This window comes from Procambarus clarkii, chromosome 38, assembly GCF_040958095.1.
Source record: "Procambarus clarkii isolate CNS0578487 chromosome 38, FALCON_Pclarkii_2.0, whole genome shotgun sequence".
In the NCBI taxonomy this organism is placed as follows: domain Eukaryota; kingdom Metazoa; phylum Arthropoda; class Malacostraca; order Decapoda; family Cambaridae; genus Procambarus; species Procambarus clarkii.
The window spans coordinates 5994057-6018503 of record NC_091187.1 but is presented as its reverse complement, the minus strand read 5'-3'; the positions used below and the strand labels follow the sequence as shown (position 1 = coordinate 6018503).

Below are 24447 nucleotides of genomic sequence, written 5' to 3'. Positions count from 1 at the left end.
TGGATGAATGGACATAACCGGGGGGGATATTAATAGGGTATTAAAAGTATCAACACAGGACAGAACACGAAACAATGGGTATAAATTGGATAAGTTTAGATTTAGGAAAGACTTGGGTAAATACTGGTTCAGTAACAGGGTTGTTGATTTGTGGAACCAATTGCCGCGTAACATTGTGGAGGTGGGGTCCCTCGATTGTTTCAAGCACGGGTTGGACAAGTATATGAGTGGGATTGGGTGGTTATAGAATAGGAGCTGCCTCGTATGGGCCTTCTGCAGTTACCTTTGTTCTTATGTTCTTATGTTCTATTGTCAACCCATGTCTGTTTTTTTTTTAACGACGCTGTTTGTCGACCTAATTGTATTTGTGCTGCTTTTTCAGCCATGTTCCCCCCCCCTTTTTTTTTTTTTATTTGTTCTTAACTCATTTTATTCTTTATGCTCAATTAGTATTAAGCTTTAGTCATTTAAGTTTTTCATGCACGAAACGCTTTGCGTAATAGTGGCTTTAGGCATTGTATGTACTAGCCCTATCTATAAATCCATCATTCTTTTTAAAATCTCTTTTATGTACCTTACCTAAATAAACATTTATTTATTTATTTATTATTTATATATATTATAAACAACAGAGGTCCCAGGACAGAGCCCTGAGGTACTCGATCCACTAACAACATTTTCCCACTCTGACTTGACTCCATTTATACTAACTCTCTGTTTCCTTTGGTATAGCCATGCCCTAATCCAGCTTAATATAGCTCCCCCAATACATAAGAACATAAGAACAAAGGTAACTGCAGAAGGCCTATTGGCCCATACGAGGCAGCTCCTATTTATAACCACCAAATCCCACTCATATACATGTCCAACCCTCGCTTGAAACAATCGAGGGATCCCACCTCCACCACGTTCCTTGTGGGAGGAAATGATGTTGGTCGAGTTAGGAGTGAAGTTGATTGATTAATAAAGATTAAGCCACCCAAGAGGTGGCACGGGCATGAATAGCCCGTAAGTGGTATTTTTTTTTCTCAGTATTCTGAGGTTGCATTTAACCATCAAGCTGTTATCGCGGGGGAGGATACTGCTTCACAGTCTTTATGAGGGTGTCCAGCTGCTGGACACCTTTGTTGACCAGGAGAGTGGCTGTGTTGATGGCTTCAGGGTGGCCACTGCATGATTCAGGAACTCTTAAAGCTCTTCTAAGGTCATTGGTTGCTTCACATTCCAGAAGATAGTGAAGTAATGGCTTTTCTGTGACAGTTTGGCAGAAGATGCACTCTCTCTGTCGGGGTTCACCAATCTCCCAGTTGCATCTGTAACCTAGACGTAGTCTATATAACCTAACTGCTATTTCCCTGTGGATTCCTTTTGGGATATTTAACCTTTCTAATTTGGTTGCCTGAAGATACCATGTTGCAGATGACGAACCCTCAGCTATTCTCTGGTGCAGGTAGGCTTTGTTGAGATGTGAGAGTTTTTTGGTGATGAAAAAAAATGTTTTTTATGTTCTCTAGGCTGGGTTGAATTGTTTTATGTATCACTGGATGACGAGTTGCCAATTTAGCAATTTCATCAGCTTTTTCATTTAATGGGATTCCAACATGGGATGGGATCCAGTTTAAAGTTATGTTGAGTCCTTTGCCTTTAGCGACTGCTCCAAGATACAAAATGGTGGTAATTATTTCCACATTATCTTTCAACTGTTTTTGTCCTAGTATTTGAAGTGCAGCTTTTGAGTGTGTATGATTGCATTTTGAGTGTTTTGTGCAATCACATATGCGAATGCCTGTTGTATGGCAAACAGCTCAGTTTGGGTTGATGATACTAGTCCTCCCAGTCTCCAATATGCCTGTACGCTGGTCGTGCAAAGAGCAGCGCCAGCACTCTCATTTTCTGTGTCCACCGATCCGTCTGTGAAGATGTGGGTGGCTCCTGCTACTGCTATGCTATACGTTTGCTCTTCTATTATGCGCCTTAGGATTGTCGGATCATAGGAAGCCTTTTTCATTGGGAGACTTTCTATTACTATTTTGAAAGTAGGCTCTTCCCACGGCGCGGAAGGAGTGTAATTTGGGTGTGGATGATCACCCTCTCTATCAATAATCATGTTTTTTAAATGTAGTCTGTTTAGGACTTTTCCTGCTCTTGCAACCCAAGAGTTCCCATTGTTTTGGCCTAGTCCAACCACCAAGGCCTGCCGTACTGGGATTGGATCAGAAGAAATAATTATCTTACTGATAATTGTAGCTGTCCATTGTGATATTCTTTCTTGTAGAGAGGGCAAACTCCAGTCTTTTTTTTTTCAAGAGTTTCAAGCCTGGTCCACATAGTGTCATTCTCCCAGTGCAGCTCTCATAGCATTGTTTTGGGCAACTTCAAGCTTTTTCCACTGTTGGTGTGATAGATTTGTGAGTGCAGGTGCGGCATAATCGATCACTGATCTGACTGCCTGTACATAGTATGTGCGAAGGACTTGCAGATTGGCTCCTCCAGAAAGGGAGGTTAGCGACCTGAGGATTGCCGTCTGGGCCGCAGCTCGCTCTCTCAAGTAAGTGACCTCAGCATTAAAATTCATGTGTGTGTCCAGGATGATTCCTAGATACTGATAGGTGTCGACCCATTCTATTGGTTGACCCTGTACAGTGAGTTGGATGTTGGGCTTCGCTATTTTTATGGGCATGGCCTTTGACTTTGATCCCAATCTGTTTTGCCTCTTTACTGATGCAGTCTAAGCATTTGGGTGCAAGGCGCGCCTCATCCCTTCCTTTTATGATGATGACAAAGTCGTCCGCGTAGTTTAGCAGCCTGCAGTGATGTGGGAGTTTCAACCTCATTATTCTTTCCATTAAACAGTTGAAGAGAAGAGGGCTAAGAATACCTCCTTGCGGTGTACCATTTTCATGTCTTTTGTACTCAGAGACTGTGCCATGAAGTTTTACTCTTGCTTCTCTGTTTATGAGACAGTTTTTGGTCCAGGAGAGCAGGTTGCCTCTGACCTCTTTGTCAATGAGGCAGCAGAGAATAGCTGGGGCGCTAGCCAGTTCAAAGGCTTTTTCGAGGTCCAGGAATATCAGCATTCCTGGTCTGTCATTCAAGTGGGCTAACAGAGTTGTAATACATTCCACTGTGCCAACCCCTCTTCTATAGGCATACATATCATGGTGCAGTTTAGGCATTTTCCACTCCAGTCTGTCAGCCGTCTTGGCTGCACAGCTTTGGAGAGAGATGGGCCTGGGATTAGCTGGATCTTTGGGTTTTGGGATCGGCACTATGTCTGCTCTATTCCAAGTAGAAGGTCTAGTTTGAGAAGTCCAGGCTAAATTAATTAACCTTAGGTATGCAGCGTCTCCCTCTGGGCCGAGGTTTCTAATAATTTTATAGGTTATTTTGTCGGCTCCAGGGGATGTATCCTTGGAGTTTTTCTTAGCCCTATTGAGTTCATCCAGTGTGAAGGGGGCATTAGTGTCAGAGACTTCTTCACATGCTGTAAGGATTCTGTGCCACCTTTCTTCCTCTAGTCCGGTCTGTACTGCTAATACATCTGGTGGAAGCTGATTGCTGGCTGCTCTCTCTGCAAACCTGGTTGCCAGTACTTCGGCTTCCTGTTGAGGATCCTTGGGGTGTGGAGCTTTAGGTGTTTTATTCCCTTTGGCCCGGTGAATTTGCTGCCACATCTCCCCGAGAGAGGTGTGTTCATTCAGGTGTGAACACCATTCCAGCCACTTTTGTTCTTTTATTTGTCTGGTCTCTCGATGTACATGTTCCTTGACCTCACAAAGTAATATCCTGTTGCGGTCACTTGGCTGCTTTTTGAATAGCTTTCTTGTTCTATTGAGTCTATGGTTGAGTTCTTTGACACGTTCGCAATAGTACCAATGATCTTTATGGTGTCCGGTGGACTGTTTTTTCAGTGGGATTGAGTAGTTGGCTGCACTTTGAATCATAAGAACATAAGAACAAAGGCAACTGCAGAAGGCCTGTTGGCCCATACGAGGCAGCTCCTATTTATAACCACCCAATCCCACTCATATACATGTCCAACCCATGCTTGAAACAATCGAGAGACCCCACCTCCACAATGTTATGCGGCAATTGGTTCCACAAATCAACAACCCTGTTACTGAACCAGTATTTACCCAAGTCTTTCCTAAATCTAAACTTATCCAATTTATACCCATTGTTTCGTGTTCTGTCTTGTGTTGATACTTTTAATACCCTATTAATATCTCATTTGTTATGTCCATTCATCCACTTGTAAACCTCTATCATGTCACCCCCTAACTCTTCGCCTTTCCAGTGAATGCAACTTGAGCTTTGTTAATCTTTCTTCATATGAAAGATTTCTAATTTGGGGAATTAACTTAGTCATCCTACGCTGGACACATTCAAGTGAATTTATATCCATTCTATAATATGGCGACCAAAACTGAACTGCATAATCTAAATGGGGCCTAACTAGAGCAAGATATAGCTTGAGAACCACACCAGGTGTCTTGTTACTAACGCTGCGATTAATAAATCCAAGTGTCCGATTTGCCTTATTACGAACATTTATGCATTGATCCTTTTGTTTTAAATTCTTACTAATCATAACTCCCAGATCCCCTTCGCAATTCGACTTCGCAATCTCAACACCATCTAGCTCGTATCTTGTAACTCTATCATCATTACCTAACCTCAGAACTTTACATTTATCAGCATTAAACTGCATCTGCCAATCCTTCGACCATTTCAAAACCCTATCTAGATCAACTTGAAGTGATTGTGAGTCCTCCTCCGAATTAATTTCCCTACCGATTTCCGTATCATCGGCAAATTTGCAAATGTTGCTACTCAAACCTGAATCTAAATCATTTATATATATTATAAACAACAAAGGTCCCAGGACAGAGCCCTGAGGCACCCCGTTTACAACATTTTCCCACTCTGACTTGACTCCATTTATACTAACTCTCTGTTTCCTTTGGTATAGCCATGCCCTAATCCAGCTTAATATAGCACCCCAATACCATGAGACTCTATCTTTTTAATCAGTCTTTCATGTGGCACTGTATCAAAAGCTTTGCTAAAGTCAAGGTACACAACATCGCAATCCTTACCACTATCAACTGCCTCAACAATGCTAGAATAAAAAGATAACAAATTTGTTAAACATGAACGGCCATTTATAAAACCATGTTGCGACTCAATTATTAATTTATGTTTTTCAAGATGAAGACCAATTTTATTTGCTATTATAGATTCGGATAACTTTCCCACAATAGACGTTAGGCTAATTGGTCGATAGTTAGACGCAAGTGATCTATCTCCTTTCTTAAAAACTGGTATCACATTAGCAACTTTCCAAAACTCTGGCACTCTGCCTGACTCTATTGATTTATTAAATATGGTTGCCAGTGGGTCACAAAGCTCCTCTTTGCATTCTTTAAGCACCCTGGCAAACACTTCATCCGGCCCTGGGGATTTGTTTGGTTTGAGTTTTACTATTTGTTTAAGAACACCCTCCCTGGTAACTGCTAAACTCGTCAACCTGTCCTCGTCCCCACCCACATAGACTTGTTCGGCTGAAGGCATATTGTTAAGTTCCTCTTTAGTAAATACAGATACAAAATATTTAAATATTTATTAAAAATACTACTCATCTCTTCATCACTGTCTGTTATTTGACCTGTCTCAGTTTTTAATGGACCTATCCTTTCCGTAGTCTTAGTACGATATAACTGAAAAAAACCTTTAGGATTTGTCTTTGCTTGCTCTGCTATGCGAACTTCATAGTTTCTTTTTGCTTTCCTTATCTCTTTTTTAACATTTCTAACCAGTTGTACGAATTCCTGTTCTAAAGTGACCTCCCCATTTTTAATCCTTTTGTTCCAAGCTCTCTTTTTACCTATAAGGTTCTTCAAATTCTTTGTTATCGACTTTGGGTCATTAGTATTCGATCTATTCAATTTGTATGGTATACTCACCCCTTTTGGGACTGGATATAATTTGTGCTACTAATTGTGATTGGGTCATTCTTCATGATCAACTTGTGCCTGGTTGTTATTGCTACTCAGTTTTCAGAGACTAAGAAGCGAGAAATGGAACGAATGAAAATGGAGCGTGCCAGGTTTCAGTCAACTAGTACACTTGCATCTGGTTCCACTTTGGAACCAAATTCATGCTATGCAGAAATTATAAAATATATTGCTCACTTATGGAGACGAGGAAAGAGAAAATTTTACATTCGGTACAAACAGTTTCGCCGGAGAAACAAGTCTGATCATCCTCATCAACTGAGCCTCAAGAAGCAGCGTCGTCGTCGACAATATGAGGCAGCACAGAGTGCCATTATCAGTCGGGAAGGTGGAGCATCTGGAGTGCCAAGCACTGTAGTAGCCATGGCTCCTGCTGTTGGTGGCATTGGACCTGGTGGAGCCTTAACTGTGATGAATAACATAAGCTCAACATCTCCACAGCTTTTGTCACCTCCAGAAGTACACGAAGTTCCAGACGACTCGAGAAACAATAATGCTCCCCGCATTAGCCCAGAATTTTCTGACATCCTCAAGCCTCCACACATCGTCCTGTTCTCCTCAAAATCTCAAGCGGTACAAGTGGGGATGGCAGCAATGAGCTCTTGCCACCATCACCAGGTGGTCAGGGCACCTGTACCCCACGACAGCATCGACGCAGCTCTGTCATGTTCAGTGATGTAGTGCTTCTCCATGGCCATGCTGGGGAGACAGCAACAAAAAATGTCTGTCACAGTGAGAAGACTACGCAAACTGACGATGAACCTCTAGATCCATCATATTTCCGTGAGCCCTTACCCCATCACCTCACACACCAGGACCACCTTCTCTTATGCCCCCTGCTCTACTACCCCCAGCCCTCCTACCCCTTAACAAGAATAAATCTTCCTTGCGTTCTGTCTCGCGAACACCCTCAAATAATGGTTCAGGGGGAAAAGGTTAAGAACATAAGAACATAAGAACAAAGGTAACTGCAGAAGGCCTATTGGCCCATACGAGGCAGCTCCTATTCTATAACCACCCAATCCCACTCATATACTTGTCCAACCCGTGCTTGAAACAATCGAGGGACCCCACCTCCACAATGTTACGCGGCAATTGGTTCCACAAATCAACAACCCTGTTACTGAACCAGTATTTACCCAAGTCTTTCCTAAATCTAAACTTATCCAATTTATATCCATTGTTTCGTGTTCTGTCCTGTGTTGATACTTTTAATACCCTATTAATATCCCCCCGGTTATGTCCATTCATCCACTTGTAAACCTCTATCATGTCACCCCTAACTCTTCGCCTTTCCAGTGAATGCAACTTAAGCTTTGTTAATCTTTCTTCATATGAAAGATTTCTAATTTGGGGAATTAACTTAGTCATCCTACGCTGGACACGTTCAAGTGAATTTATATCCATTCTATAATATGGCGACCAAAACTGAACTGCATAATCTAAATGGGGCCTAACTAGAGCAAGATATAGCTTGAGAACCACACCAGGTGTCTTGTTACTAACGCTGCGATTAATAAATCCAAGTGTCCGATTTGCCTTATTACGAACATTTATGCATTGATCCTTTTGTTTTAAATTCTTACTAATCATAACTCCCAGATCCCTTTCGCAATCCGACTTCGCAATCACAACACCATCTAGCTCGTATCTTGTAACTCTATCATCATTACCTAACCTCAGAACTTTACATTTATCAGCATTAAACTGCATCTGCCAATCCTTTGACCATTTCAAAACCCTATCTAGATCAACTTGAAGTGATAGTGAGTCCTCCTCCGAATTAATTTCCCTACCGATTTTCGTATCATCGGCAAATTTGCAAATGTCGCTACTCAAACCTGAATCTAAATCATTTATATATATTATAAACAACAGAGGTCCCAGGACAGAGCCTTGAGGCACTCCACTTACAACATTTTCCCACTCTGACTTGATTCCATTTATACTAACTCTCTGTTTCCTTTGGTATAGCCATGCCCTAATCCAGCTTAATATAGCACCCCCAATACCATGAGACTCTATTTTTTTAATCAGTCTTTCATGTGGCACTGTATCAAAAGCTTTGCTAAAGTCAAGGTATACAACATCGCAATCCTTACCACTATCAACTGCCTCAACAATGCTAGAATAAAAAGATAACAAATTTGTTAAACATGAACGGCCATTTATAAAACCATGTTGCGACTCAATTATTAATTTATGTTTTTCAAGATGAAGACGAATTTTATTTGCTATTATAGATTCGAGTAACTTTCCCACAATAGACGTTAGGCTAATTGGTCGATAGTTAGACGCAAGTGATCTATCTCCTTTCTTAAAAACTGGTATCACATTAGCAACTTTCCAAAACTCTGGCACTCTGCCTGACTCTATTGATTTATTAAATATGGTTGACAGTGGGTCACAAAGCTCCTCTTTGCATTCTTTAAGCACCCTAGCAAACACTTCATCCGGCCCTGGGGATTTGTTTGGTTTGAGTTTTACTATTTGTTTAAGAACATCCTCCCTGGTAACTGCTAAACTCGTCAACCTGTCCTCGTCCCCACCCACATAGACTTGTTCGGCTGAAGGCATATTGTTAAGTTCCTCTTTAGTAAATACATAAGAACATAAGAACATAAGAACAAAGGTAACTGCAGAAGGCCTATTGGCCTATACGAGGCAGCTCCTATTCTATAACCACCCAATCCCACTCATATACTTGTCCAACCCGTGCTTGAAACAATCGAGGGACCCCACCTCCACAATGTTACGCGGCAATTGGTTCCACAAATCAACAACCCTGTTACTGAACCAGTATTTACCCAAGTTTTTCCTAAATCTAAACTTATCCAATTTATACCCATTGTTTCGTGTTCTGTCCTGTGTTGATACTTTTAATACCCTATTAATATTCCCCCGGTTATGTCCATTCATCCACTTGTAAACCTCTATCATGTCACCCCTAACTCTTCGCCTTTCCAGTGAATGCAACTTAAGCTTTGTTAATCTTTCTTCATATGAAAGATTTCTAATTTGGGGAATTAACTTAGTCATCCTACGCTGGACACGTTCAAGTGAATTTATATCCATTCTATAATATGGCGACCAAAACTGAACTGCATAATCTAAATGGGGCCTAACTAGAGCAAGATATAGCTTGAGAACCACACCAGGTGTCTTGTTACTAACGCTGCGATTAATAAATCCAAGTGTCCGATTTGCCTTATTACGAACATTTATGCATTGATCCTTTTGTTTTAAATTCTTACTAATCATAACTCCCAGATCCCTTTCGCAATCCGACTTCGCAATTACAACACCATCTAGCTCGTATCTTGTAACTCTATCATCATTACCTAACCTCAGAACTTTACATTTATCAGCATTAAACTGCATCTGCCAATCCTTTGACCATTTCAAAACCCTATCTAGATCAACTTGAAGTGATAGTGAGTCCTCCTCCGAATTAAAATTCGTACAAAATACAGATACAAAATATTTATTAAAAATACTACTCATCTCTTCATCACTATCTGTTATTTGACCTGTCTCAGTTTTTAATGGACCTATCCTTTCCCTAGTCTTAGTACGATATAACTGAAAAAACCCTTTAGGATTTGTCTTTGCTTGCCCTGCTATGCGAACTTCATAGTTTCTTTTTGCTTTCCTTATCTCTTTTTTAACATTTCTAACCAGTTGTACGAATTCCTGTCCTAAAGTGACCTCCCCATTTTTAATCCTTTTGTACCAAGCTCTCTTTTTACCTATAAGGTTCTTCAAATTCTTTGTTATCCACTTTGGGTCATTAGTATACGATCTATTCAATTTGTATGGTATACTACGTTCCTGTGCTTTGTTTAGAATATTCTTAAATAAGTTATATATTGAATCCACATCGAAATCCCCATTTAAGTCACCTATCGCTGGGTTCATGTCTCGCTCCAAGACCGGCCCACACCCCATACCCAAGCCTTTCCAATCAATTTGACCCAAAAAATTTCTTAGGCTATTAAAATCAGCTTTTCGAAAATCTGGCACTTTAACAGAATTTTCTCCTACTGGTCTATTCCATTCTATGCTAAATCTGATTTCTTTGTGATCACTGCTCCCTAGCTCACTCCCTATTTCGATGTCATTAATTTGCGTTTCCCTGTTAGTTAACACTAAATCTAAAATATTATTTTCCCGTGTTGGTTCCTTAATGTGTTGCGTAAGAAAGCAATCGTCAATTAATTCTAGAAAATCTTCTGCTTCACTATTCCCTGTTTTGTTCAACCAGTTTATTCCGCTAAAATTAAAGTCACCCATGACATAAATACTGTTAGATCTAGATGCTCTAGATATTTCATCCCATAGATGCTTTGCTTCCATTCTGTCTAAATTTGGTGGCCTATATATTACTCCTATTATAATATTATTAGCTTTTTCGTTTAATTCAATCCAAATAGTTTCTGTGTGTGGCTCTGTTTTGATTCCCTCTTTGAGACTACATTTCAAATTGTCCCTAACATATATGGCTACTCCACCTCCTCGTCTAATATATCTATCTGTGTGAAATAGTTTAAATCCATATATTTGATATTCAGCTAATAGTTCTCTATTTTCTACATTCATCCACGTTTCGGTAAGTGCAATAATATCTATTTTTTCTGTGCAGACAAGAGCATTTAATTCGTTAATTTTATTTCTTAGACTTCTACTGTTAGTGTAATATACCCTAAGTGAATTGTTATTTTGCGGACCTTCTCTTTCCCTGATCGTTTTGCCAATTCCTTTCTCCCACAAACACATACTTTTATTACCTCCTTCCTCCAAATCAATTCCCATACCTCTATCTACTAACAGTTTAAACCCAAACAAAGGTTCTCTCACTTGTGGAGAACTACTGGCACTTAGTGGTGCTCTTTCTGCTGCTTTGCCCACACACTTGGGCATTGACTCCCGTTCCGTCCACACACTTTATTCTTCATTGGCCAAAGGAGTTAAACACTTTTCAGCACCAACTTTATTCTTTTCTGCTGATCAAGCCCCTGCAGGTTTCACAAATTACTATTCAGAGTCTGATTCCTGTGACTCAGAGTCTGACTGGAGTGATGAAGATTGGAAGGATGAGGGGACAAAACAGCCTTCTTTAGCCCACAGATTTTGTTCGCAAATTCGTGTGTATAAGAACATAAGAACATAAGAACAAAGGTAACTGCAGAAGGCCTATTGGCCCATACGAGGCAGCTCCTATTCTATAACCACCCAATCCCACTCATATACTTGTCCAACCCGTGCTTGAAACAATCGAGGGACCCCACCTCCACAATGTTACGCGGCAATTGGTTCCACAAATCAACAACCCTGTTACTGAACCAGTATTTACCCAAGTCTTTCCTAAATCTAAACTTATCCAATTTATATCCATTGTTTCGTGTTCTGTCCTGTGTTGATACTTTTAATACCCTATTAATATCCCCCCGGTTATGTCCATTCATCCACTTGTAAACCTCTATCATGTCACCCCTAACTCTTCGCCTTTCCAGTGAATGCAACTTAAGCTTTGTTAATCTTTCTTCATATGAAAGATTTCTAATTTGGGGAATTAACTTAGTCATCCTACGCTGGACACGTTCAAGTGAATTTATATCCATTCTATAATATGGCGACCAAAACTGAACTGCATAATCTAAATGGGGCCTAACTAGAGCAAGATATAGCTTGAGAACCACACCAGGTGTCTTGTTACTAACGCTGCGATTAATAAATCCAAGTGTCCGATTTGCCTTATTACGAACATTTATGCATTGATCCTTTTGTTTTAAATTCTTACTAATCATAACTCCCAGATCCCTTTCGCAATCCGACTTCGCAATCACAACACCATCTAGCTCGTATCTTGTAACTCTATCATCATTACCTAACCTCAGAACTTTACATTTATCAGCATTAAACTGCATCTGCCAATCCTTTGACCATTTCAAAACCCTATCTAGATCAACTTGAAGTGATAGTGAGTCCTCCTCCGAATTAATTTCCCTACCGATTTTCGTATCATCGGCAAATTTGCAAATGTTGCTACTCAAACCTGAATCTAAATCATTTATATATATTATAAACAACAGAGGTCCCAGGACAGAGCCTTGAGGCACTCCACTTACAACATTTTCCCACTCTGACTTGATTCCATTTATACTAACTCTCTGTTTCCTTTGGTATAGCCATGCCCTAATCCAGCTTAATATAGCACCCCCAATACCATGAGACTCTATTTTTTTAATCAGTCTTTCATGTGGCACTGTATCAAAAGCTTTGCTAAAGTCAAGGTATACAACATCGCAATCCTTACCACTATCAACTGCCTCAACAATGCTAGAATAAAAAGATAACAAATTTGTTAAACATGAACGGCCATTTATAAAACCATGTTGCGACTCAATTATTAATTTATGTTTTTCAAGATGAAGACGAATTTTATTTGCTATTATAGATTCGAGTAACTTTCCCACAATAGACGTTAGGCTAATTGGTCGATAGTTAGACGCAAGTGATCTATCTCCTTTCTTAAAAACTGGTATCACATTAGCAACTTTCCAAAACTCTGGCACTCTGCCTGACTCTATTGATTTATTAAATATGGTTGACAGTGGGTCACAAAGCTCCTCTTTGCATTCTTTAAGCACCCTAGCAAACACTTCATCCGGCCCTGGGGATTTGTTTGGTTTGAGTTTTACTATTTGTTTAAGAACATCCTCCCTGGTAACTGCTAAACTCGTCAACCTGTCCTCGTCCCCACCCACATAGACTTGTTCGGCTGAAGGCATATTGTTAAGTTCTTCTTTAGTAAATACAGATACAAAATATTTATTAAAAATACTACTCATCTCTTCATCACTATCTGTTATTTGACCTGTCTCAGTTTTTAATGGACCTATCCTTTCCCTAGTCTTAGTACGATATAACTGAAAAAACCCTTTAGGATTTGTCTTTGCTTGCCCTGCTATGCGAACTTCATAGTTTCTTTTTGCTTTCCTTATCTCTTTTTTAACATTTCTAACCAGTTGTACGAATTCCTGTTCTAAAGTGACCTCCCCATTTTTAATCCTTTTGTACCAAGCTCTCTTTTTACCTATAAGGTTCTTCAAATTCTTTGTTATCCACTTTGGGTCATTAGTATACGATCTATTCAATTTGTATGGTATACTACGTTCCTGTGCTTTGTTTAGAATATTCTTAAATAAGTTATATATTGAATCCACATCGAAATCCCCATTTAAGTCACCTATCGCTGGGTTCATGTCTCGCTCCAAGACCGGCCCACACCCCATACCCAAGCCTTTCCAATCAATTTGACCCAAAAAATTTCTTAGGCTATTAAAATCAGCTTTTCGAAAATTTGGCACTTTAACAGAATTTTCTCCTACTGGTCTATTCCATTCTATGCTAAATCTGATTTCTTTGTGATCACTGCTCCCTAGCTCACTCCCTATTTCGATGTCATTAATTTGCGTTTCCCTGTTAGTTAACACTAAATCTAAAATATTATTTTCCCGTGTTGGTTCCTTAATGTGTTGCGTAAGAAAGCAATCGTCAATTAATTCTAGAAAATCTTCTGCTTCACTATTCCCTGTTTTGTTCAACCAGTTTATTCCGCTAAAATTAAAGTCACCCATGACATAAATACTGTTAGATCTAGATGCTCTAGATATTTCATCCCATAGATGCTTTGCTTCCATTCTGTCTAAATTTGGTGGCCTATATATTACTCCTATTATAATATTATTAGCTTTTTCGTTTAATTCAATCCAAATAGTTTCTGAGTGTGGCTCTGTTTTGATTCCCTCTTTGAGACTACATTTCAAATTGTCCCTAACATATATGGCTACTCCACCTCCTCGTCTAATATATCTATCTGTGTGAAATAGTTTAAATCCATATATTTGATATTCAGCTAATAGTTCTCTATTTTCTACATTCATCCACGTTTCGGTAAGTGCAATAATATCTATTTTTTCTGTGCAGACAAGAGCATTTAATTCGTTAATTTTATTTCTTAGACTTCTACTGTTAGTGTAATATACCCTAAGTGAATTGTTATTTTGCGGACCTTCTCTTTCCCTGATCGTTTTGCCAATTCCTTTCTCCCACAAACACATACTTTTATTACCTCCTTCCTCCAAATCAATTCCCATACCTCTATCTACTAACAGTTTAAACCCAAACAAACACCTCTAACCACTTCTTCTAGCGAGTTCGCAACAGCAACAACCCCAGCTCTCGATAGATGCACCCCATCACGAGCATACATTTCATTTCTTCCATAGAAGTGTTCCCAGTTGTCTATGAAAGATATTGCATTTGATTTGCAATATCTTTCCAGCCGGCAATTGACACTAAGTGCCCTCGATATCCATTCATTTCCCACTCCCTTTCTTGGAAGAATGCCACATATGATCGGGATTCCTCCCTTGCTCCTAACTAACTCTATGGCTGTTTTATACCTCTGAATCAGTTCCTCACTCCTGACTCGACCAACATCATTTCCTCCCACGCTAATGCAAATAATGGGATTGTTCCCATTACCAGCCATAATATCATTCATGTTGTTTATAATATCACCAATGCCAGCTCCGGGATAGCAAACCCTTAACCTGTTCCCCCTATCTCTAGCACAAAACGTTCTATCCAAATACCTTATCTGGGAATCTCCCACAACTAATGTTTGCTTAGGTACTTCCTTTACTTTCTGAGGGGCCTGCGCTTCCTTTCTCTTCGTTGCTTTCCCTTTTGCGCGATCCACAGTCTCTCCACAGCACTCGTCCTCCAAAACGTCAAATGAATTTGAAGTTGCTATGGCGTTTGAAGGCGGCTTTATCAAAGTCTTCTTAAGGCCCCTGTCTTTCGCAACTCTCCAAGACGAGGTCCCTTTACTGCTGGTCTCCTCCTTCGTTACTTCTCGTTGTTTTTTAAGCTGACGCACCTCCTTCCGCAGAGAGTCCAACTCTGTCCTCAGGGCTCCCACTAGAGTCACCAGGTCCTTCACTACAACTTCCATATTGCTATGATAAAATAACAACACTCAGGAGCTCCGGTTAACACAACCTCTCACTGTGACTTCACCTGACCACACGGATCCACCAGCTTCTTCGTATCAAGAAGCTGGTGGATCACCAATACTTTCCACGGGGCATTCTTATTGCTATCCTCATCAACACCCTCAGCATGGGCGTCGAGTACCATAACCAGCCAATGATGTTGACAATTATTGTGGAACTGAGCAACTTCGTCTTCTCAGCCGTGTTTGCCGTCGAAATGTTGCTAAAGGTTATTGCCGAGGGACCCTTTGGTTACATAAGCAATGGTTTCAATGTTTTTGATGGCATCATTGTCATCCTCAGGTAATGTGATAATAAATTTGAGAAAGTTGTTTGTAAGCTAATTTTAATTTTATGAAATTTTTTTTGCATTATTAGATTTAAGATTGTATTTTCTGACATGTCAAAAATAATTCCAGATACAGTAAATGGAAATTGGTTGGTACAAAGTTGTTATATTGTTAGAAAAATGCTAAGTTGATTTTTGAAGCACAAAAACAGTAATTTTATTACTACATATATGTAGTATTCAACACGAATATACAAACATCACTAACAACTTGAAATAATAATAAGATAAGAATAAAGGACACTACAGAAAGCATAAGTATACTTAGCTCCATACCCATTGAATTTTCATGTCATCTTCCACCCAAGGTGAGCATGGGATTAACAAGTGGATAATCTGGGAACATACAAACCAAACCCTCAAAGAAACATGCTAAAACCTCTCTTAACTACAACTCTCCTCTCAAAACCTCTCTCTCAACAACAACGGCGAGAAACAATGTGCAGAGTTTCTTTCACCCTATGCCCCTGTTACCTAGCAGTAAAATAGGTACCTGGGTGTTAGTCAGCTATCACGGGTTGCTTCCTGGGGGTTGAGGCCTGGTCGAGGACCGGGCCGCGGGAACACTAAAAAGCCCCGAAATCATCTCAAGATAACCTCAAGAAGATCCTACATCACTACACATAAGGGTCATAACTGGCCGACCCCTCACAGTGTTCAAGAGAGAACTGGATAAGCACCTCCAAAGGATACCTGATCAACCAGGCTGTGACTCATACATAAGTCTGCGAGCAGCCGCGTCCAACAGCCTGGTTGATCAGGTCGGCAATCAGGAGGCCTGGTCGACGACCGGGCCGCGGGGGACGTTAAGCCCCGGAAGCACCTCAAGGTAACCTTAAGGTATCCTACGCTGGACACGTTCAAGTGAATTTATATCCATTCTATAGTACGGCGACCAAAACTGAATTGCATAATCTAAATAATAAATAATCTAAAATAATCTAAATAATCTAAAACCTAATCAGAGCAAGATATAGCTGAGGAACCATACCAGGTGTCTTGTTACTAACGCATCGATTAATAAATCCCAGTGTCCTATTTGCCTTATTACGAACATTCATGCATTGATCCTTTGTATTAAATTCTTACTAATCATAACTCCCAGATCCCTTTCGCAATCCGACTTCGCAATCTCAACACCATCAAGCTCGTATCTTGTAACTCTGCAAATCATCACTACCTAGCCTCAGAACTTTACATTTATTAGCATTAAACTGCATCTGCCAATCCCTTAACCATTTCAAAACCCTATCTAGATCAACTTGAAGTGATAGTGAGTCTTCTTTCGTGCCAATTCCCCCACCGATCTTCGTATCATCTGCAAATTTGCAGATGTTGCAACTCAAACCTGAATCTAAATCATTTATATATATTATAAACAACAGAGGTCCCAGGACAGAGCCTTGAGGCACTCCACTAACATGAACCCAGCGATAGGTGACGTAAAAGGGGATTTCGATGTGGATTTAATATATAACTTATTTAAGAATATTCTAAACAAAGCACAGGAACATTGAATACTATACAAATTGAATAGATCGAATACTAATGACCCAAAGTGGATAACAAATAATTTGAAGAACCTTATAGGTAAAAAGAGAGCTTGGTACAAAAGGATTAAGAATGGGAAGTCAGTTTAGAACAGGAATTCATACAACTGGTTAGAAATGTTAAAAAAGAGATTAGGAAAGCAAAAAGAAACTATGAAGTTCGCATAGCAGAGCAAGCAAAGACAAATCCTAAAGGGTTTTTTCAGTTATATCGAACTAAGACTAGGGAAAGGATAGGTCCATTAAAAACTGAGACAGGTCAAATAACGGATAATGACAAGGAGATGAGTAGTATTTTTAACAAATATTTTATATCTGTATATTATATGTGTTATATTATCATAGCAATATGGAAGTTGTAGTGAAGGATCTGGTGACTCTAGTGGGAGCCCTGAGGACAGAGTTGGACTCTCTGCGGGAGGAGGTGCGTCAGCTGAAAGAACAACGAGAAGTAACGAAGGAGGAGACCAGTAGTAAAGGGACCTCGTCTTGAAGAGTTGTGAAAGACAGGGGCCTTAAGAAGACTTTGATAAAGCCGCCTTCAAACGCCATAGCAACTTCTAATTCATTTGACGTTTTGGAGGACGAGTGCTGTGGTGAGACTGCGGATCGCACAAAAGGGAAAGCAACGAAGAGCAAGGAAGCGCAGGCCCCCTCAGAGAGTAAAGGAAGTACCTAAGCAAACCTTAGTTGTGGGAGATTCCCAGATAAGGTATTTGGATAGAACGTTTTGTGCTAGAGATAGGGGGAACAGGTTAAGGGTTTGCTATCCCGGAGCTGGCATTGGTGATATTATAAACAACATGAAGGACCTGGTGACAATATAACAATGTGCTTTAATATACTTACTTATCTCTCTCATCTCATTTTTCTCTTGTAATGTATCTTTCATTTATCAATTCTGATTGAAATTACCTACTTAAAATTATCTGCTAGATTAAGGACCTGCCCGAAACGCTGCGCGTTCTAGTGGCTTTACAAGAATGTAAATACTGTACTATCCAATGTATTCTCACAAACCCAATGTACCTTCTTGTATATATATAAATAAATAAAAAAAAATAAACATGACTGATATTATGGCTGGAAATGGGAACAATCCCGTTATGTGCATTAGCGTGGGAGGAAATGATGTTGGTTGAGTTAGGAGTGAGGAACTGATTCAGAGGTATAAAACAGCCATAGAATTAGTTAGGAGCAAGGGAGGAATCCCGATCATATGTGGCATTCTTCCAAGAAAGGGAGTGGGTAATGAATGGATATCGAGGGCACTTGGTGTCAATTGCCGGCTGGAAAGATATTGCAAATCAAATGCAATATCTTTCATAGACAACTGGCAACACTTCTATGGAAGAAATGAAATGTATGCTCGTGATGGGGTGCCTCTATAGAGAGCTGGGGTTGTTGCTGTTACGAACTCGTTGGAAGAAGTGGTTACAGGTGTTTGGGTTTAAACTGTTAGTAGTTAGAGGTATGGGAATTGATTTGGAGGAAGTAGGTAATAAAAGTATGTGTTTGTGGGAGAAAGGAATCGGCAAAATGATCAGGAAAAGAAAAGGGCCTCAAAATAACAATTCACTTAGGGTATATTACACTAACAGTAGAAGTCTAAGAAATAAAATTAACGAATTAAATGCTCTTGTCTGCACAGAAAAAAATAGATATTATTGCACTTACCGAAACGTGGATGAATGTAGAAAATAGAGAACTATTAGCTGAATATCAAATAAATGGATTTAAACTATTTCACACAGATAGATATATTAGACGAGGAGGTGGAGTAGCCATATATGTTAGGGACAATTTGAAATGTAGTCTCTATCATGTCACCCCTAACTCTTCGCCTTTCCAGTGAATGCAACTTAAGCTTTATTAATCTTTCTTCATATGAAAGATTTCTAATTTGGCGAATTAACTTTGTCATCCTACCCTGGTCACGTTCAAGTGAATTTATATCCATTCTTTAGTACGGCGACCAAAACTGAACTGCATAATCTAAATGGGGCCTAACCAGAGCAAGATATAGTTGAAGAACCACACCAGGTGTCTTGTTACTAACGCTTCGATTAATAAATCCCAGTGTCCTATTCGCCTTATTACAAACATTCATGCATTGATCCTTTTGTTTAAATTTTTACTAATCATAACTCCCAGATCCCTTTCGCAATCCGACTGCAATCTCAACACCATCTAGCTCGTATCTTGTAACTCTATCATCATTACCTAGCCTCAAACTTTACATTTATTAGCATTAAACTGCATCTGCCAATCCTTTGACCATTTCAAAACCCTATCTAGATCAACTTGAAGTGATATAGTGAGTCCTCCTCCGAATTAATTTCCCTACCGATTTTCGTATCATCGGCAAATTTGCAAATGTTGCTACTCAAACCTGAATCTAAGTCATTTATATATATTATAAACAACTGCCTCAACAATGCTAGAATAAAAAGATAACAAATTTGTTAAACATGAACGGCCATTTATAAAACCATGTTGCGACTCAATTATTAATTTATGTTTTTCAAGATGAAGACGAATTTTATTTGCTATTATAGATTCGAGTAACTTTCCCACAATAGACGTTAGGCTAATTGGTCGATAGTTAGACGCAAGTGATCTATCTCCTTTCTTAAAAACTGGTATCACATTAGCAACTTTCCAAAACTCTGGCACTCTGCCTGACTCTATTGATTTATTAAATATGGTAGACAGTGGGTCACAAAGCTCCTCTTTGCATTCTTTAAGCACCCTGGCAAACACTTCATCCGGCCCTGGGGATTTGTTTGGTTTGAGTTTTACTATTTGTTTAAGAACACCCTCCCTGGTAACTGCTAAACTCGTCAACCTGTCCTCGTCCCCACCCACGTAGACTTGTTCGGCTGAAGGCATATTGTTAAGTTCCTCTTTAGTAAATACAGATACAAAATATTTATTAAAAATACTACTCATCTCTTCATCACTATCTGTTATTTGACCTGTGTCAGTTTTTAATGGACCTATCCTTTCCCTAGTCTTAGTACGATATAACTGAAAAAACCCTTTAGGATTTGCCTTTGCTTGCCCTGCTATGCGAAATTCATTGTTTCTTTTTGCTTTCCTTATCTCTTTTTTAACATTTCTAACCAGTTGTACGAATTCCTGTTCTAAAGTGACCTCCCCATTTTTAATCCTTTTGTACCAAGCTCTCTTTTTACCTATAAGGTTCTTCAAATTCTTTGTTATCCACTTTGGGTCATTGGTGTTCGATTTATTCAATTTGTATGGTATACTACGTTCCTGTGCTTTGTTTAGAATATTCTTAAATAAGTTATATATTGAATCCACATCGAAATCCCCATTTACGTCACCTATCGCTGGGTTCATGTCTCGCTCCAAGACCGGCCCCCCCATATACCCAAGACTTTCCAATCAATTTGACCCAAAAAATTTCTAAGGCTATTAAAATCAGCTTTTCGAAAATCTGGCACTTTAACAGAATTTTCTCCTACAGGTCTATTCCATTCTATGCTAAATCTGATTTCTTTGTGATCACTGTTCCCTAGCTCACTCCCTATTTCGATGTCATTAATTTGTTTCCCTGTTAGTTAACACTAAATCTAAAATATTATTTTCCCGTGTTGGTTCCTTAATGTGTTGCGTAAGAAAGCAATCGTCAATTAATTATAGAAAATCTTCTGCTTCACTATTCCCTGTTTTGTTCAACCAGTTTATTCCACTAAAATTAAAGTCACCCATGACGTAAATACTGTTAGATCTAGATGCCCTAGATATTTCATCCCATAGATGCTTTGCTTCCATTCTGTCTAAGTTTGGTGGCCTATATATAACTCCTATTATAATATTATTTGTTTTTTCGTATAATTCTATCCAAATAGTTTCTGTGTGTGGCTCAGTTTTGATTCCCTCTTTGAGACTACATTTCAAATTGTCTCTAACATATATGGCTACTCCCCCTCCTCGTCTAATATATCTATCTGTGTGAAATAGTTTAAATCCATTTATTTCATATTCAGCTAATAATTCTCTATTTTCTACATTCTTCCACGTTTCGGTAAGTGCAATAATATCTATTTTTTCTGTGCAGACAAGAGCATTTAATTCGTTAATTTTATTTCTTAGACTTCTACTGTTAGTGTAATATACCCTAAGTGAATTGTTATTTTGAGGCCCTTTTCTTTCCCTGATCATTTTGCCAATTCCTTTCTCCCACAAACAAATACTTTTATTATCTCCTTCCTCCAAATTAATTCCCATACCTCTATCTACTAACAGTTTAAATCCAAACAAACACCTGTAACCACTTCTTCCAACGAGTTCGCAACAGCAACAACCCCAGCCCTCGATAGATGCACCCCATCACGAGCATACATTTCATTTCTTCCATAGAAGTGTTCCCAGTTGTCTATGAAAGATATTGCATTTGATTTGCAATATCTTTCCAGCCGGCAATTGACACCAAGTGCCCTTGACATCCATTCATTTCCCACTCCCTTTCTTGGAAGAATGCCACATATGATCGGGATTCCTCCCTTGCTCCTAACTAATTCAATGGCTGTCCTGAATCTCTGTATTAGTTCTTCACTCCTAACTCGTCCAACATCATTACCCCTGCACTAATACAAATAATGGGTTTGTTCCCATTTCCTGTCATAATATCATTCATGTTTCCAACAATATCACCAATTCCAACTCCAGGGTAGCAAACCCTTAATCTGTTCCCCCTATCTCTGGCACAAAACGTTCTGTCTAAATACCTCACCTGGGAATCTCCCACAACCAAAATTCGCTCCGATTCTCCCTTTTCCTTTCGAGCAGTTTGAGGGACCTGCGCTTTAATGCTCCTCGTTACTTTGTCTTTGCCACCTCGTTGAACAACAGGTTCAACACAGCACTCGTCCTCTAATACGTCAAATGCATTAAAAGTCCTTAGGTGTAGGCTATTAGTTGTCGGTTTTGCCAAGGTCTTCTTAAGACCCCTGTCTTTCACAACTTGCCAAGACGAGGACTCTTAATACTGGTCCCGTCAGTCCTTCTTAATGAGGTCCCGTCAACACTGGCCTCCTCCTTCGTTTCCTCCCGAAGTCCCAGCCGTCGCACCTCTTCCCGCAGGGAATCCATCTCTGCTCTCAGAGCTCCAACCATACTCACCAAATCCCTCACCAATCCCTCCATTATTGCAATAATAATGTTATTAGAATCGGAGCTTCATCTAACACAACCTCTCACTGTGACTGCACCTGACTGACTCTACAAAACACAAATAATTATTTGTTTTTTAATTAAATATAATTATTAATAATTATATTTAATTAATATAATTACAAATAATTATTAATTATAGATTCAATATATAACTTATTTAAGAATATTCTAAACAAAACACAGGAACGTAGTATACCATACAAATTGAATAGATCGAATACTAATGACCCAAAGTGGATAACAAAGAATTTGAAGAACCTTATAGGTAAAAAGAGAGCTTGGTACAAAAGGATTAAAAATGGGGAGGTCACTTTAGAACAGGAATTCGTACAACTGGTTAGAAATGTTAAAAAAGAGATAAGGAAAGCAAAAAGAAACTATGAAGTTCGCATAGCAGGGCAAGCAAAGACAAATCCTAAAGGGTTTTTTCAGTTATATCGTACTAAGACTAGGGAAAGGATAGGTCCAGTAAAAACTGATACAGGTCAAATAACAGATAGTGACGAAGAGATGAGTAGTATTTTTAATAAATATTTTGTATCTGTATTTACTAAAGAGGAACTTAACAATATGCCTTCAGCTGAACAAGTCTATGTGGGTGGGGACGAGGACAGGTTGACGAGTTTAGCAGTTACCAGGGAGGATGTTCTTAAACAAATAGTAAAACTCAAACCAAACAAATCCCCAGGGCCGGATGAAGTGTTTGCCAGGGTGCTTAAAGAATGCAAAGAGGAGCTTTGTGACCCACTGTCTACCATATTTAATAAATCAATAGAGTCAGGCAGAGTGCCAGAGTTTTGGAAAGTTGCTAATGTGATACCAGTTTTTAAGAAAGGAGATAGATCACTTGCGTCTAACTATCGACCAATTAGCCTAACGTCTATTGTGGGAAAGTTATCCGAATCTATAATAGCAAATAAAATTCGTCTTCATCTTGAAAAACATAAATTAATAATTGAGTCGCAACATGGTTTTATAAATGGCCGTTCATGTTTAACAAATTTGTTATCTTTTTATTCTAGCATTGTTGAGGCAGTTGATAGTGGTAAGGATTGCGATGTTGTATACCTTGACTTTAGCAAAGCTTTTGATACAGTGCCACATGAAAGACTGATTAAAAAGTTAGAGTCTTATGGTATTGGGGGTGCTATATTAAGCTGGATTAGGGCATGGCTATACCAAAGGAAACAGAGAGTTAGTATAAATGGAATCAAGTCAGAGTGGGAAAATGTTGTAAGTGGAGTGCCTCAAGGCTCTGTCCTGGGACCTCTGTTGTTTATAATATATATAAATGATTTAGATTCAGGTTTGAGTAGCAACATTTGCAAATTTGCCGATGATACGAAAATCGGTAGGGAAATTAATTCGGAGGAGGACTCACTATCACTTCAAGTTGATCTTGATAGGGTTTTGAAATGGTCAAAGGATTGGCAGATGCAGTTTAATGCTGATAAATGTAAAGTTCTGAGGTTAGGTAATGATGATAGAGTTACAAGATACGAGCTAGATGGTGTTGTGATTGCGAAGTCGGATTGCGAAAGGGATCTGGGAGTTATGATTAGTAAGAATTTAAAACAAAAGGATCAACGCATAAATGTTCGTAATAAGGCAAATCGGACACTTGGATTTATTAATCGCAGCGTTAGTAACAAGACACCTGGTGTGGTTCTCAAGCTATATCTTGCTCTAGTTAGGCCCCATTTAGATTATGCAGTCCAGTTTTGGTCGCCATATTATAGAATGGATATAAATTCACTTGAACGTGTCCAGCGTAGGATGACTAAGTTAATTCCCCAAATTAGAAATCTTTCATATGAAGAAAGATTAACAAAGCTTAAGTTGCATTCACTGGAAAGGCGAAGAGTTAGGGGTGACATGATAGAGGTTTACAAGTGGATGAATGGACATAACCGGGGGGATATTAATAGGGTATTAAAAGTATCAACACAGGACAGAACACGAAACAATGGATATAAATTGGATAAGTTTAGATTTAGGAAAGACTTGGGTAAATACTGGTTCAGTAACAGGGTTGTTGATTTGTGGAACCAATTGCCGCGTAACATTGTGGAGGTGGGGTCCCTCGATTGTTTCAAGCACGGGTTGGACAAGTATATGAGTGGGATTGGGTGGTTATAGAATAGGAGCTGCCTCGTATGGGCCAATAGGCCTTCTGCAGTTACCTTTGTTCTTATGTTCTTATGTTTAGTAAATACAGATATAAAATATTTGTTAAAAATACTACTCATCTCCTTGTCATTATC

General features: G+C 39.2%; 1 long non-coding RNA gene and 1 pseudogene across 2 annotated transcripts in view; one reads left to right on the top strand and one right to left on the bottom strand.

Annotated features, from left to right (window-relative positions):
* Positions 1 to 15386, top strand: part of LOC138372356 (voltage-dependent T-type calcium channel subunit alpha-1G-like) — a 38417-nt pseudogene extending 23031 nt beyond the window's left edge.
* The window catches only part of LOC138372373 (uncharacterized), a 369640-nt gene that overhangs the window by 51005 nt on the left and 294188 nt on the right, over positions 1 to 24447 (bottom strand). The window lies entirely within an intron of this gene.